The sequence below is a fragment of the Phasianus colchicus genome, chromosome 1 (assembly GCF_987193195.1).
Source record: "Phasianus colchicus chromosome 1, bPhaCol1.hap1.1, whole genome shotgun sequence".
Lineage (NCBI taxonomy): Eukaryota > Metazoa > Chordata > Aves > Galliformes > Phasianidae > Phasianus > Phasianus colchicus.
The window spans coordinates 54,329,454-54,344,422 of NC_143436.1; the positions used below are offsets into that span (position 1 = coordinate 54,329,454).

The 14,969-nt window shown below is 44.8% G+C and overlaps 1 long non-coding RNA gene across 1 annotated transcript; it reads right to left on the reverse strand.

Annotated features, from left to right (window-relative positions):
* Nucleotides 1-6,951: 6,951 nt before the first annotated feature.
* LOC149919611 (uncharacterized) lies at nt 6,952-14,489 on the reverse strand. The gene is made up of 3 exons (XR_016467953.1): nt 14,184-14,489; nt 12,049-12,121; nt 6,952-8,072 (listed from the first exon to the last, which is right to left on the reverse strand). It is a non-coding gene; the product is annotated as an uncharacterized LOC149919611 (long non-coding RNA).
* Nucleotides 14,490-14,969: the final 480 nt, after the last annotated feature.

Below are 14,969 nucleotides of genomic sequence, written 5' to 3' on the forward strand. Positions count from 1 at the left end.
TGTCCAGCTGCTCCAGTTCCCCTGAGTCCTTTTCAGCAGGGCTGTGCTCCATCCTTACATCCTCCAGCTTGTATTCATAGTGGGAGATGCCACAACCCAGGTGCAAGACTTTGCACTTGGATTTGTTGAACCTCCTGAAGTTCTCCTGTGCCCACTGCTCAAGCCCATCTGGGTCTTTCTGGATGGCATCCCATCCCTCAGGCACGTTGGTCACTCCACACAGCTTGATGTCATTGACAAACTTGCTGAGGATGCACTTGACCCACTGTTGATGTCACTGATGAGAATATTAAAGAGCACTGGTCCCAGTAATGACCCTTGAGGGACACCACCTGTCATTGGTCTCCACCTGGACATTCAGCCATTGACCACTACTTTCCAGGTACGATCTCGTAAGCAGTTCCTCATCCATCAAACAGTCCACTAGTCAAATCCATATATTTCCAGTTTGGAGAAAAAGATTTTATAGGGGACCATGTCAAAGGTCTTACTGAAATCTAAGAAGAATCATAGAATCATAGAATCACAAGGCTGGGAATGACCTGTAAGATCATCTAGTCCAACTGTCTTCTCATTACCATTGCTACCACAAACTAAACCATATTTCGTAGCTCCTCATCCAGGTGCCTCTTGAACACTGCCAGGGACGGTGACTCCACCACCTCCCTTGGCAGGTCAAGGGAAAAGGAACATCATTGGCTCTTCTCTTGTCCACTGATGCAGTTACACCATCATAAAAAGCAACAAATTTGGTAAGACAGGATCTGCCCTTGGTGAAGTCATGCTGGTTATCCCGTATCACCTTCCTCCCTTCCATATGCTTCCAGGAGGATTTGCTCCATGATCTTTCCCTGCATTAAGGTGAGACATGAGACAGAAGACATTTTTCTGGCAGATGTGAGTGGCTCAGGGGGAGCTGGGCCCACACCCAGCTGGCTCTGCCTACACCCAGTGCTGAGCCTGGTGAGGAATCATCCTCTTCCCTACCTGGACTTAGAGTGCAGCCCAGGAGAGGAAAAGCAATGGTAAGAATCCATAGTTAATAGCCTAGTTTTTATTTCCTGATTCAGTCCATCACTGTATAGGTACAGGGCACCAACTTGTCTCTATTCAGGTAGAAACTGCCTCTTAGCATCGTATCCAGACAGAAGTGTGCTGAGAAGGGAGGCCCTAAAGCACTCATGAAATATTTCTAAAATTCATAATAATTTAGCCACTGCAAATGATTGGACCCTAGGCTGTTACGCAGACTATAGTTTAATTAAATACTCATGGTTTTCCTGCTGTTACTTGCATCTTTGACCTTAAGGTGTATTCACAGAGGCCAATCCCTGTAGCCTATACAAGTTGTACAGGTAGAGGAGGACGCCCCTCTGTGCCTACTTGAGTTGCCTTGTTTCACCTTGGGCATCTCCTCCTCTCTAAGCTCTTTCTGGAACAAGCCTGGTTGTTGCCCTGAAAAAGAAGTCTGGTTTTTCCTAGGTGCATTTGCCTGGACAGTTAACCATGGGGCCTGCTTCTGTCAGATGTTGGTGTCAGCTGCACTAACTTTGGCCTCCATCCTCCCCCAGCAGTCTTCACACCCTCAGCTGCCTTCACCCCACACCTCAGGGCATACTGCACACCCTTGGCTGTAAAACTGCTGCTCTGTCCAGCTGTGACACAGCCCTCCCAGTACTGCAGGCATTTGAGATTCCAAAATCACACGAACTGTGTTTTATGTAGCATGTTGGTACACAAGAAAATGGACTTGCTGTAGAAATCCCATCCATTTCTGCTGGCTGGAGAGAGAGGACCCTGAGAGATGAAATCTGCCAGGCTAAAGCTGGCTTTGTGGTGGAGAGCCCTTTCTGTGCAGAATGGTATACGTTAGCTGAGACCACAGTCAAATGGGAATAAACCTATGTGAGGATTAGTGCATATGAGCAAAATATTCAGCAAAAGTGCTTCCCAACTGCAAGCACAGATGCCTTTTTTTCCTAATCTAACTAAGCCCTGACGGCATAAAGCATTAAACAAACCTGATGCTTGAGCACAGACAGATGCATTAAGGCAGGCATGGTTCATATGATCTCAGCCTTCTACTTACATGCAGTTAAATACGGAGCAGTGTGACTGGCTCATGCTGACAACTGGAATGAGTTCTAGCTCTACACATCTGTCTTCCAGCGACAGTAGCAGCAGTTGCTGGAGGTTCAGATCGCTTAGTGAAACCAGCAGATGGCATTCGTACACTGCAGGCTTCCCTGCTCTGCACCTTTTGCAGCTACATGGTCCCTTCTCCCCTTATTAGGGGAGATAGAGTTCCTTGCACAAGAGTATCTTCCAGCTCCAGTGCAGAGCTTTGTTTTCATAAAGGTAGGAGCATTTCCTGTACTCTGTCCAACCTGATAAATTACTGGACGGTGAGGATTAGATATGTTATCCCAGAGATTAAAATTTAAATTGGATATCACAGAAATAAGCTGCTATATGCAATCTGTCATTTTCGCAACACATTGATGAAAGCTGGGAAGTATCCAAGCATCTGCTGTCTCTTACTTTTTCCTTTGACCTGTTTGAAGCCATGTCACTATTCGGAGATGTTAAGATGGAGCAGAGCATATACAGTCTGTAGAACCACAAGATGGCCTGGTGGGAGGTGCCTCTACTTATGGGGGGGGGAGGGATGGGACTACATGATCTTATAGGTTCCTTCCAACCCACACCATTCTATGATTTTGCAAACTGAATGAGAATTGCTTCATGTATTGAATATTATCATGGCCAGTTTGCTGAGAAGGTACGTTAAAAATAATTTTTCAATTGTGGGTGTGAGAGCAGAAATGACACTTCTGCATTCCCACTCTTTCAAGATTCACAGAAAGCAGTTGGAAGTAGCTGAGGTTTGACTGTTTAGCACATTTCAGCTCAAATGACAATGAATCTAAACAGTGGGAACTAAGTTTTAAACCATTTCTGATGTGACAAGGAATGCTGGTACATATCCGAAGGCAAAATGATTGGTGAGCTTCACACAGACCAGCTGAACAGATATCAAAAGCCAAACAGGGGACTTGAAATACTCTCAGAGGAAATACAAATGTACGCAAATACAAATGTATTTGCATTATGCACGTTTTCTAAAAGACACAGCGATGGTGGAGACTGACATTTTAAAGTGAAGTTGGGTCCTACATTCTTTTTTATGTTTTTGGGAGTAAAGATTTTAGCGACTTGAAGATTTGGCTTTACATGAGAATAGGTCAGAAAGTCAAATGATGGACTGGAGGAAAAGGGAAGCCTCCCTCAAATTTCCCGATGTATAAATCCAGTGTTATTTTAAAAGCTTCAATGGGAAACCTGTGACAGAAATGAAGCTGGAGAGTGCAGTACTTCTTTGCATAGCTAGATGGCTGTAATGGCACACTGAGAATGGCTTCATTTCCTAATTCGTTGCAGACCCTGCTTTATATTTCCTTTGATATGAAACAATCTTTTCTGTATTCACTTTCTTGACATTTTATCACACACAAGCTCCATCCACATTTTTTTTTTTTCATAAAAATATTCTAAATAAAGCTTATCAGCTTTCAGATTCATATCAAATTATCTTCGGCAACGATTTTAAGCTGCAACTGTTTCACTTTTAAGGAAAATGTGTTTACTTCCTCTGCTTAGTTGCTCCCTCTCCCACAGAAATAAAGACATAACCAAATTATCAGGGAAATACACGCATTTAGAAAAACATCTTTTTTAAAAAGAATTTTTTTTTTCTTGTCAGGCGACCTGTTTGATCACCATTTTATAGCCTTAGAGAATATGATGTCTTAAGAGCTCTGGCATTACCTTGAGGCAGTAAATTGGCACAAAAGGAAACCTAACACAAAGGCGAGAGGAGCACTGGGGGGGTTGGATACATCTCAGCAACTCCCACAGGCATCTCCACTTCTTTTTTTTTTTTTTTTTGGAGGGGGGGTGGTCCTGTGAGTGTGTTGGTTTAAAAGATTAAGATTTGCAATCTGCACGGAGAGGAGAGTTCTTGCTGAAGTCTGTATACCAAAGCTGGCTGTGAATTGAAGAACTGTTGTAATTAGATTACTGTAAATACAATAAGAAACTCACTCCTGGTGGTCTGGGGAGGGGTGTCATAGGGCACTGGAGAATTGTGCTGGCAGGATTTGGGACAGTTTGACTGAAAGCAGAGAACACAATCTCAAAATCCTTTTAATCTCCCCCCCCCCCACCCCCACCCCCGTCTTTTGGGGATTTGTTTGTCATTAAGCAACAGTCAAAAGATTAAGGAAGTCTAAAACGACATTAAAGCTCACAAGTACTTCTATAAAATTATCGGTGCCGGTGCTGCCTTCAGCAGGGACCGCTTCTGCCAAGACTTTGGAGAGCTGTGCACAATGACAAGGCAAGCTCCGAGCGGCCACAAAAGCAAACCCATGAGCTCGGGCCGCCGTCGTGCTTTCTGCAAGCGCCTCCGACGGACGGTCGCCCAACGCGCGGCGGCTGTTGCTATGTGTCTGCGCTCAACAAGCTTAAACTTTGCACGGCCCATGCAAAACTAATTTGAGTCAATTTGTCTACATCATTTCAACAATCGTCCCGTGCATTTTGAATCGTACATACAACGCTGCATGATAAAGGCCCACCGAGCAGATGCCGACTGCTCATTCTGCCGTGGCCTAGCTGTTGCTAGCTCTTCACCATGGTTTCTCCATATCCTAGTGACAATGTTAGTTTTTCGATGGTGAGGTTAAGTCTGTGCCTGGCTAGTTCAGACTTTTCTTTACAGAGGACAGCTCCTATAACAACTGCCAGCTCTAAGCGTGACCTTTAAAAATGAAACGGGGGAGTGTTAACTGGAGTAATTTTTTTTTAATCTCCCGAGAGAGTTCAAAGGGATGCGAGGAGATTTTGCAAGTGAAGTTTCAAGCCTGCACAAGAAAGACGCCGATATCAGAAGCAGTTATCAGAAGAAAGCTGATCTAACTTGCTTAACAATTGAAGAGTTTCAGTGTAATGGGTTTGGATTTGCTCACAAACATTCACTTTGGAAGACAGTTTAATTTTTGAAACTGAAATCAAATGAGAATAAAGCAGCTGCACTCTGTGCCTAGGCAATAGAACGGGATGATTCCCAGCTGGTGCAAATCAGTAGAGCTGCAGAGGGAATCAGCTCCGTTATCCTGTTTTCTACCAGCTAAGGACTTAACTTTGAAAGCAGAGCGTCATGTTCGGAAAACTTTCATGAGTAAAAGAGAAAGAAGGAGCAGTAAAAAATAAACCTTATCCTCATGTGTGATAAATCCCCTACGAGGCCTTAAGATGCATGTGTTCTGTAGTGAGAGAAAGCCTATAATTAATGCTTTTATTATTCTTGGATTGCTTTTACGTTTGCCTGCAAGCCTCTGCTGAAAAAGGATTACCTGGGGAGGCCTGCCAAATTGGAACCCTGTACAACTCCAGAGACTGGCTGGCTGTTCCTCTTTCTCTAGCAAACTATTAGGGATTCTTTCCTGTACCAACTAAAATGGCGGCCGTTTTCCTGTAGCAAACTTTGAGATCACGTTCATTTTTTGATAGGGTTCCTTAAAACAACATAGTTCTGCCAAAGTTGCCAAAACTGAAACCCTAGTGTTTTAGCTCATTTTTTTTCTTTTACAGTTTTTTTTTTTTTCTTTTTAAATTAATTTTTTAACTTAAGAGTGTTAGGTTAGCCCCTGTCTGCTAACCATAGCTTTATTTTGATGAAAAATAAACAAGGGTGTATTGTTTTAAGAGTCACTTTACCCCTCCTCCATAAAAATCTCAGTGAAAATCTTTCAGTGTGGTGTAGTTTGGGGGCAGATGTTTCAATATAAAGGGCTGTTTTTTGTTTTTGTTTTTGTGCTTGCTCTCCAGATGATAAAAACTGAGAGATGGTTAACATGGGTACAGGTAACATGAGATGGCTAACGTTTACTATTGCTCAGTCTCTCCTATTTTTAAATTTACATCCTCCTGGTGTGTGCTCACCACACTGTGACTTGACTCTGTCTTTCCTGAAGCATTACAGCCAGGGCAGATGTAGTAGGAGTTCAGTGCAGTTGAAGGTACATGGTAGAAAAGGTGGGTCTAAGCTTGGGCACGTGCTGATGGTGGTGCTGTGAAGTGCTGCAGCATTATCAAAGCTGCTGAATTTTGGCATGGGGATGCAGGTGCTGGGTGTAAATTCTGGGGTGGAAAGCCAAGCACATGTATGAAGTCCAGAAGATTTGTGTATGCTATTGACAATATAGTCAGACAATCAAATAAAAGAAATAAAAGCAGGCTGACTGCAGTGAGGTTTATCAAGAGGCTTTGAAAAGCAGTATCTCAAAAAAATCTGCATTCGAACAGCACAGGTTTGTAAGATAAATGTAAGAGAAGGTGAATGCCCAAAGCTAGAAAATGAGTTGGGTGCTACAGTAAATGACTGTTGGGCACTTCAACCCAAATTCCACTGCAGCTCTGTCCTGAGCGTCAATGCCCTGTATAAAGGTCTGATGAAAGGTGTTCACAAAAAACAGGATGCATTTTTTAGCACGCTAGAGAAAGAAAGTATACTATGTTAAGTGCCACATTACCCTGGCTGTAAGTGCCATGACAAGTACAACCAAACTCATGGAAGGGTGGCATTATATGTTGTCCTCAAAAGGCTTCTGGCCCCATGACTAAGGCCTTTTTCAATGCTATTAGAACAAGTCTCCATCCAGTTGAGGTGTTCTCTTAAACAGGTGTTTGTCTTTCAGAGTATTTATAGACAAAGTCCTTCTCAGTAAGTATTCCCTTTCAGACAGGAGGAACCAGTGGAGTCAGTAAAGATGTCCATGTCAATGACTGAAGAAGTGTCCTTTTCCTCCAAGATCTATGTGGGCACAATTTTTAAGTCATGAACGAATTACAACACTTTTCCCCCTAACACTTTTTTCAGACTGTACACTTATGGGGAGCAAAAATAGAGAATGAACATAGGAAGAGTTAGTCCTTAGTTAACAGTTAACACATCTTGCAATATCTATAAAACTTATCTGAGGAAAAGTGTCTGGTGAGAGCCTGCAGGACCCAATTCTCTCAGCCCCTGACTTTTCTCACATGGAAACAGGTTATTTGCAGAGCTGGGCATTGAGCATCCTACCAGCACAACCCCCAGCACTGTGAATTCACCACCACCAGTGGAGTTCGGTTGAAGAAGCCAACCAGTCACAAATACCACAACAAAAAAAAAGTGAAAGTTTGCCAGATTGTTTCTCAGAAATGGAAGAAATCCCTGTAGGAAGCCTTGGGCCGCCAAAACCTCTCTCAAATGACACTTTGTTCAAACAGCACTGGAGGAAGCAGCCCTGTGAGAGCACCAGAGCAGTGCTGGGAATAATAAATATGACAAGGCAAATCTGTCTGTCATAAGGAAGATAAGAATAAAAGGTAGCAGCAAAGACTGGACAAGGTTAAAGGTTTTGGCTTTCAGTTTCTAAATAGGGGTGCAGCTGATGAAGGCACCTAAGAGAGACTTTTCCAGCATTTTATGTGGATGTGGTGAGAGCAGCCAGGGTTAGGAACCACATGGACATAGGCTCATCAGCTTGATAAGTGATTTGAGGAAAGATGCAAGACCTCCAGGACAAAATGCTTTGGGTCTGGAGGACAGAGAGGCAGGGAGATCAGACATTCTCAGAGGCAAGGCTTAACACTGTGCCTTAAGCAAATTCTTGAAATACTTCTCTATCAGCTTAGATGGCACAGAGAGTGGGAGCCAGAATGAGGGACAGGGAGGACGCCCTGGTGTGAGGAGAAAGGCTAAGCATGAACATTCACAGCCCAGTTACCTCAGGGTTGATGTGTGAGCACTGTAGTTGAGGTCTCTGGGGAGAAAGCTTTCCTAGCCAGAAGGTCATCCATCTTTGGGCGACTTGTGAGGAGCAAGGCAGGAGCCCACCAGGAGCTTCTGTCACGGTCTTCATGGGAGAAGTGCTCTGTCATAGAAGAAAGTGAGACATCAGCCTTCAGACCAGAGTTCTTTGGAGGCATCATGGCCACGTGGGCAAGTGGAAATGGTTCCTCATCTGCCAAAAGATGAAAACATGATTGGCACCTGTGGAAAGTGAATTTGTTTTCATGGGATACTTCTGTTCTATACGTTCTCTCTCACAGAAAACTGGGTTTATACTGAATAATTTTCCCCTTACCCTGTCATGTCCCTTCACTGTGACCCCCATAATGAGTAGCAACTTGTTACGTACCACTGTCTCCACAAGCATCACCATGGAGGACAGATGGGATGCTTTTGGGTAAATCAAGTTACCAAAATCTGGTTTTACAAGCATTTGTATCAACAATCCAACCTGTTGGTGCCACTGCCTTTTTGATCAGAAAATGAGCATAAAGTTATTAATTTCTTGCATAATAAGGCTAGAGTGATAAGATCTTTAATGTTTTTAAGATGTTTGGTTCTGGTCAAAATCTGAAACTGCATCTGATCTGGGAAGCAAAGCAGGCTTTGCAGAGAAGATCTCTTGCACTGAAACTCCTAGAGTAACCAAAGAACCACCACTGCAGATTTAGTGAAGACCACAGCCAGGAAAACAAAGTGGGAGGCTCCAGTCAGGGGTCCATGATTACTGCTGAGTTGATGAGGGAAGATGGGGGAAGGAAGATTGTTCTCCGTAGTGCTTGGAGGCTTCTAGAAGGGAAAGGAATGTAATTTTGCCTTCAAACTGTCAAAGCCTGCGGCTTGTACTGACCACTGCCACTGCCTTGTCCTGGTCCAACAAATTAAGCCAGTTTTCAGAAAAAACGTATCTGTGAAATTTGAAATTCTTCTTGGCAAGCCTTAGCTTTGGTGCTAAGCTCTGGCAAGGCGTGATGCTGATTTCACAGGACTGGCCAAAGCATGGCCAGCATGCTACGGCAAACGTATTTTCTGTACTAAACGCTGAACACCAGCGCTACTCTTATTAACATACATGGCCCCTCATATTTGGACTGCGTAAACTGCTCCTAACAGCTCCTTTCCCCTCTTTGTTCAAACAAACAATGGCTTTTGGAAATTTATTTTAATGCTGCCGAGACCAAATTGTTATTTAATTTAACAAATGAATAGGTCTCCTTTCCAAATCCCCATTTAGCTCTACTTGCATATTACTTAATAGCTTATCTATACATCTATGTAGATGAGAAAATTCTTTCTCATCTGAAGGTATACAATGTGCGATCCTTTGCTTGTACAGCAGATCAGTGGAGGGGAAGGGGGGGTACACATCCTCTCCCCCATCTTTCCATAAACAGAGAGGACATACTCTGGTTTCCTATAGACATGCTTGCCAGCTTTATTTGGCCATATGATATCACATTTGGAGCTGCCTCTGGGAAGATGTTTCTGATAGGGAATGAAACGCAGGAAACATATTTGCATCATTAACCTCTGCTGGTGGAATAAATTACTAATTATTTTGTAGATTTTAACTTAAAAAAAGTTATTCCTTTTTTTTGTTTGTTTTATGCATTTGTGATTTATATTGATGAGGACCAGCTAACTCTCCAAAGGCTCCAGACTGGAGCCTCTGCATACCTGAGGAGCTACACAAATGAGTAGAGGAGGGAGAATTCATAGAAGACAGTTTGCTCAGGGCAACACTCAGACCTATTTTGGGAGCTCGAACCTCCCTGACCTTACCTCGAACCACAGCAGCCAAGGTGGATGCCCAGCATGATTCCTTTCTGCCTGCCTAAGGAGGGGGAAGAGCTTACTGGGAAATGAATAAGGTGGATGGAGCGGAAGGACAAATCCAGCTCAGTTCGGTGAGACCCAGTTTCCTTGACCCTGGGAGCTGGCATGATTTAGAGGGATGGCCTCTCTAAGTGGTGGCTCAGGAATCGTGTGCCTTCCCAGGCTTTGTAAAATTGCCTGTGAGGCTGAGGGCGGTGGAAAGCAGCAGCTGGACTGCTCTGCAGCTACTTCAGGTATTAGCCTGGAGAGTGTGAAAAGGGCTCTCTCTATAGGACAGAGCAGTCAGCATCGGCACAGCCTGCTGGCTACAGATAGAACTTCAGGCCCTCAATTGCACGGACTGCTTTCCTTATACTTTCTCTTGTGCCTCCCCAGCTTCTAATGGTGCCAGGCTGACATCAGTGCCTCATTCCCCAGAACTTAAGATCTAGAGAAAAACGTTCTGAGGCTTACCCTGTTTTACATTGTCATTTTATACGGGGACTTTCAAATAAATGAAGCTATGGAATGGTACCAGAGGCTATGCAGTAGGACCCACCATGTCAAGCTGTAAATAAACTGAAAACATTGAACTTTGTGAAAAGAGCCCCCCCCTTTCCGACCTACCCCACGAAAGACAGCACCAAAAACATTCTTGTATTTAGGTAAAAATGTGAGGCCTAAGCAGTTAAAAAGCCTCCCTAATCTATTTTCCTCCAATTCTTTCCACCTCTAAGAAGCTTGAGGAGTTAGTTGCCGATTAACATTCAGGAAGATTGTACTCTGTCTCCAGTTCATTGCTCTCTTGTTGGCTTATTGTTATTCAGAGCCCATTTATTGTAGATGAGCCATTCATTTTCCTCTAATTGGATGGGATTGGATTTCACTTTCATTGTTGGATGCACTGAAAACCCAGGAGGGGCTGCAGGGATCAGCCCAGGGTTGGGGAGATTTAACTGAGCACAAAGTTTAGGTTGCAGCTGAAAGAAATCACAGGGGTTTTTTTTTTAAGCTTTTTATTTTTTTTACATGTAAATGCCTCTTGGCTAGGTTTGCCTTGTTATCCTGGACACCTTGTTTTTGGTATTTTTATACAGTTTCTCACCGAAGGACTTACCACAAGAAAAATTTTATGCACTGTAACATCCTCCCCTGCAAGATCTCCAATTCATCTGGAGTAGATAAGGCTCTGCAAGCAGAAGGCATTTTGGACCCTGCTCTCCATGGCTATTTGCCTGGCAGTGGCTCAAGTCTGGACCAAGCTCCCGGGCACTTCAGCCTCCTTGCTGCTCACCAACACAGGGTGGCTGTGACCTTCACGACACTGCCAAACATGTCTGCAGGTTTAGAGGGGGCACAGGGAAAGCAAGGAGATGTGTGTGTACCTGCACAGAGTGGTGGTGTGACTGGAAGGGACAAGAAATTATCAAAGAAATCCAGCTGCAAAATTGCCCAGGGAGCTCTAAAAGTGGGCTATGCACTCACAAGGGAAGAGGCCAAAACCCATCTGAGGCTGTGATGTACTTTAAGGAAGTCCCTTTGCACAGTCCCTCTGTTCATGCACACAAGAACCAAGCAAAGCCACTTCCTATACACCTGCATCCAGCTGCTGATAGCACCTAAGAAGGTGCCATCTTGGCCCCAAGCCTCACCTGCATTAAGGTGTTCATTAGTTTCTTCTTCATGAGGATCTTCTGGTGTTTCATGAATGGTAAGCTCACACTTGAACCTCTCCCTCTCCTCTCCCTGCCTCCTTTAGTTAAATTTGAGGTGACCTGATACCTCTGAGAAATCAACAGCTGGTGGAGGGAGACCACCAGGGACCACTACAGCCTGGGGAACAGGGGGACTGCACACTGGACAGGCTGAAAACAAGACAAGCAGCACAGTCTCATGAAAAACCATGAGAAGGCATTAACAAGTAACACAGCACCATGAGAAAACATGAACTGTTAAAACTGACAGACCAAGTGAAGGATAATGTGAAGGGTCCCAAATAAAAAAAATATTACAGGCAAGAGGTAACATTTGGCTTACTGGGAATTTTTAGTTTAAAAAGACCAGTGTAGACACTGCCTAAAAAGTTTAACACGAAGACCTGCAGGCAGCTTGTGCAAAGCAGAGATGTTTTGGGGTCCTGCAGGTCCTCATAACATGAATAATACCAATGGTGGCAGCAGGGCTTGCTGCCCAGACTTACAGGTGAGACAACCAACTGAACAGCTTTGGGTGACAGCAAGCCCACCAGACCCCACAGTCTATCTCTTCAGTACCCAATTGTGCACATAAAATATTGTTTTTTGTTCTGTAGCTACACTAAAGGAGTTACATACCTTCTTCCTACAGATGTATACAGTGGCAGTCAGATCCTGGCTCTTGGTGGTTCCTGAGGCCTCCAGACCCCTACTGAACAGTTTGTGAATGGTAATTAAACAAAGCAAGGCTATGAGCTCAACAGCCGCTATCCTGGACTTGCACCTCCCATGGAAAATTGTAGTGGTCTGGAAGTCAGAAATTACAGAAAACATCTGTGCTGGCCCCAGCACAAGCTTCCCCTCAGCCTTCCCCTGAGCTGCTCGGCAGCATGACCGTAAATTGTCCCACTGGGCTTTCCAGGCCTCCACAGCCCTGTGAGGCATGGGCACTGAAGCCGTCCATGGTCATGATCTTGCCAGCAACGTACAGAGGGGATCATCTCCTCGCAGCTGACTGTGCTTCCCTACATCCCCCATGCAGGGATTAGGGAGCTGCTGCATAACTCATCGGCCTTGGCCATTACACACCATCTCTGGGCTATCTCCAGCACTGTTGTTTTCCAAATCATGGATATAGATGGGCCACAGGTCTTCTGGGAACCTCTTGGACATTGTCCTTTGGATAACATTCTCCAACAGCTGTTACTGTGCAGACACTACTGAGATACCTACAGTCAAGCTATAAGCATTGCATCAAATTTACCACTACTTTTTCTTCTAATGTCACATTTTACTTAAGCAAAAGCCTCGAGTCTACCCAGCACCAGAGGAATCGGTGCATGGGTGAGCAGCTTTTTCTGGCCTTATCACAGAATGGCTTGGGTTGGAAGGGACCTTAAAGTCCAGCCAGTTCCACCCCTCTGACATGGGCAGAGCTGCCACCCACCAGGTCAGGCTTCCCAGGGCCCCATCAAGCATGGCCTTGGGCACCTCCAAGGATGGTCTTGGGAACAACCCTTCCCTTCCCTTCCCTTCCCTTCCCTTCCCTTCCCTTCCCTTCCCTTCCCTTCCCTTCCCTTCCCTTCCCTTCCCTTCCCTTCCCTTCCCTTCCCTTCCCTTCCCTTCCCTTCCCTTCCCTTCCCTTCCCTTCCCTTCCCTTCCCTTCCCTTCCCTTCCCTTCCCTTCCCTTCCCTTCCCTTCCCTTCCCTTCCCTTCCCTTCCCTTCCCTTCCCTTCCCTTCCCTTCCCTTCCCTTCCCTTCCCTTCCCTTCCCTTCCCTTCCCTTCCCTTCCCTTCCCTTCCCTTCCCTTCCCTTCCCTTCCCTTCCCTTCCCTTCCTTTCCTCTCACATTGGCCACACCAAATTCCACTATCTTGAAAAGAAAAACGAATCCAAATTGCTCATCCCACAGACACACACCCTCTGGGAGGTATTGATTCTGCTGGTGCAAGGGTTTTACCAAGAGAAATCTAGTGGGAATAGTAAAAATTACAGCCTTTTAAAACTCTCCCAGACAATTACAGAAGGAAATGAGAATGTTCTGTGCCATTTTAATGTCCTGTTGTTCTAGTAAAAAATTGGTATGATTGCTTTATTTAATTCCAGGACTTTTTTCTGATTTCCTGATTTCATCTTGTCTTTGCTTATTTTTCCTTCCTTCCATTCTTAGAGAATTTGCAGAGGTTAGGAAGAACACACACATAAAAAGACCTTGGAAACTGTGAAAACAAATAACCCTGTTTCTCATTTGATTACTTTTTCTAGATTTGTTCTTTTTCTTAATGGGAACTACCAAGCAGGTAAAAAAAAAAGGCAACGAATGATAGAAAAATAAAAGGAGGACTGAAATGGCAGAATTAGGAATTTAAAGTAGAAGAGAAGAAGGTTCTCAATAGCAGGAAACTCCACTCCGTACTGCACGTAGTCTCCAACTATATGGAAGAAGAGATTAGATTCATAGAACCAATAAGGTGGGAAAAGACTTCTAAGATTGCCTGGTCCAACCACCATCCCATGCCCACCATGCCCACTGCCCACGTCCCTCAGTGCCACATCCACACGGTTCTGGAACACCTCCATGGACGGTGACTGCACCACCTCCCTGGGCAGCCTGTGCCACTGCAGCACTGCTCTTTCTGAGAAGAATTTTTTCCAAATATCCAACCTGAACACCTCCTGGTGCAACTTAAGGCCTCTTGTCCTATTGCTGTTACCTGGGAGAAGAGGCTGACTCCCACAGGTTATCTGCAGGCTGAGCAGCTCTCCTGGCCTTACCTACTGCCAAGACTTTTCCAGAAAATCTCTTTCCAGGCCCAAAAGAAGCAGGAGGTGTCTGGATGCCAGGTTCTCCTCAGGAGGCTGCAGGAACTGCAGCAGCACCAATGCAGCAATGCATACTCTCTGTGTGCCTCTGGGAAACACCAGACGTATCTGCAAACAGGTCACCCTGGTGGGTTTCTCTATCCCACCCAGACATGGAAGGAAATCCTCCCTCAGGCCTCTCTTCCTGTTTACATAGACCGCGCACCCCAAACTTCACAAGGATCACTGGAAATGGGACACAGGGGATGCAGAGCAGGAGGGGAGCTCGGCCTCCAAAGGAACGACCATCACCAGCGCCTCGCAGGCTGTTGTGTCCCTGTCTTATTGATCTGTTATGAATAATTACCGCTTCCCTCACCTCTCCCCTCCAGCCCAGGCACAAAGCAGCCCACTCCCCCAAAAGGCAGCGGCATATAAAAGTTTGTTGTTGCATCTCTATTAAACTGTACACTCTCCGCCCACTGGCGATAATGCACTTCAGATAATTCGTTGACGCAATATATTTTCCAGGATAGGCTTTTGTTTTCTTGCTTGGCTGCTCACCCTCTTTCTGTGGTCAGTTTTGCTCATTTCTCTTGTAAGCTGTCTAGAGGCAGAGAAAAGGCTTTCAGTTTTAAGCAGTTTCCTTTTCAGGCTCCCTTTATTGAATTCCAACCTCCATTTTTTTTTTTTTTTTTAAGCATAGGGACATCATTTATCTTGGACTTTAAGTTGCAGGGGCCTTCAAGGGGCTTCTTT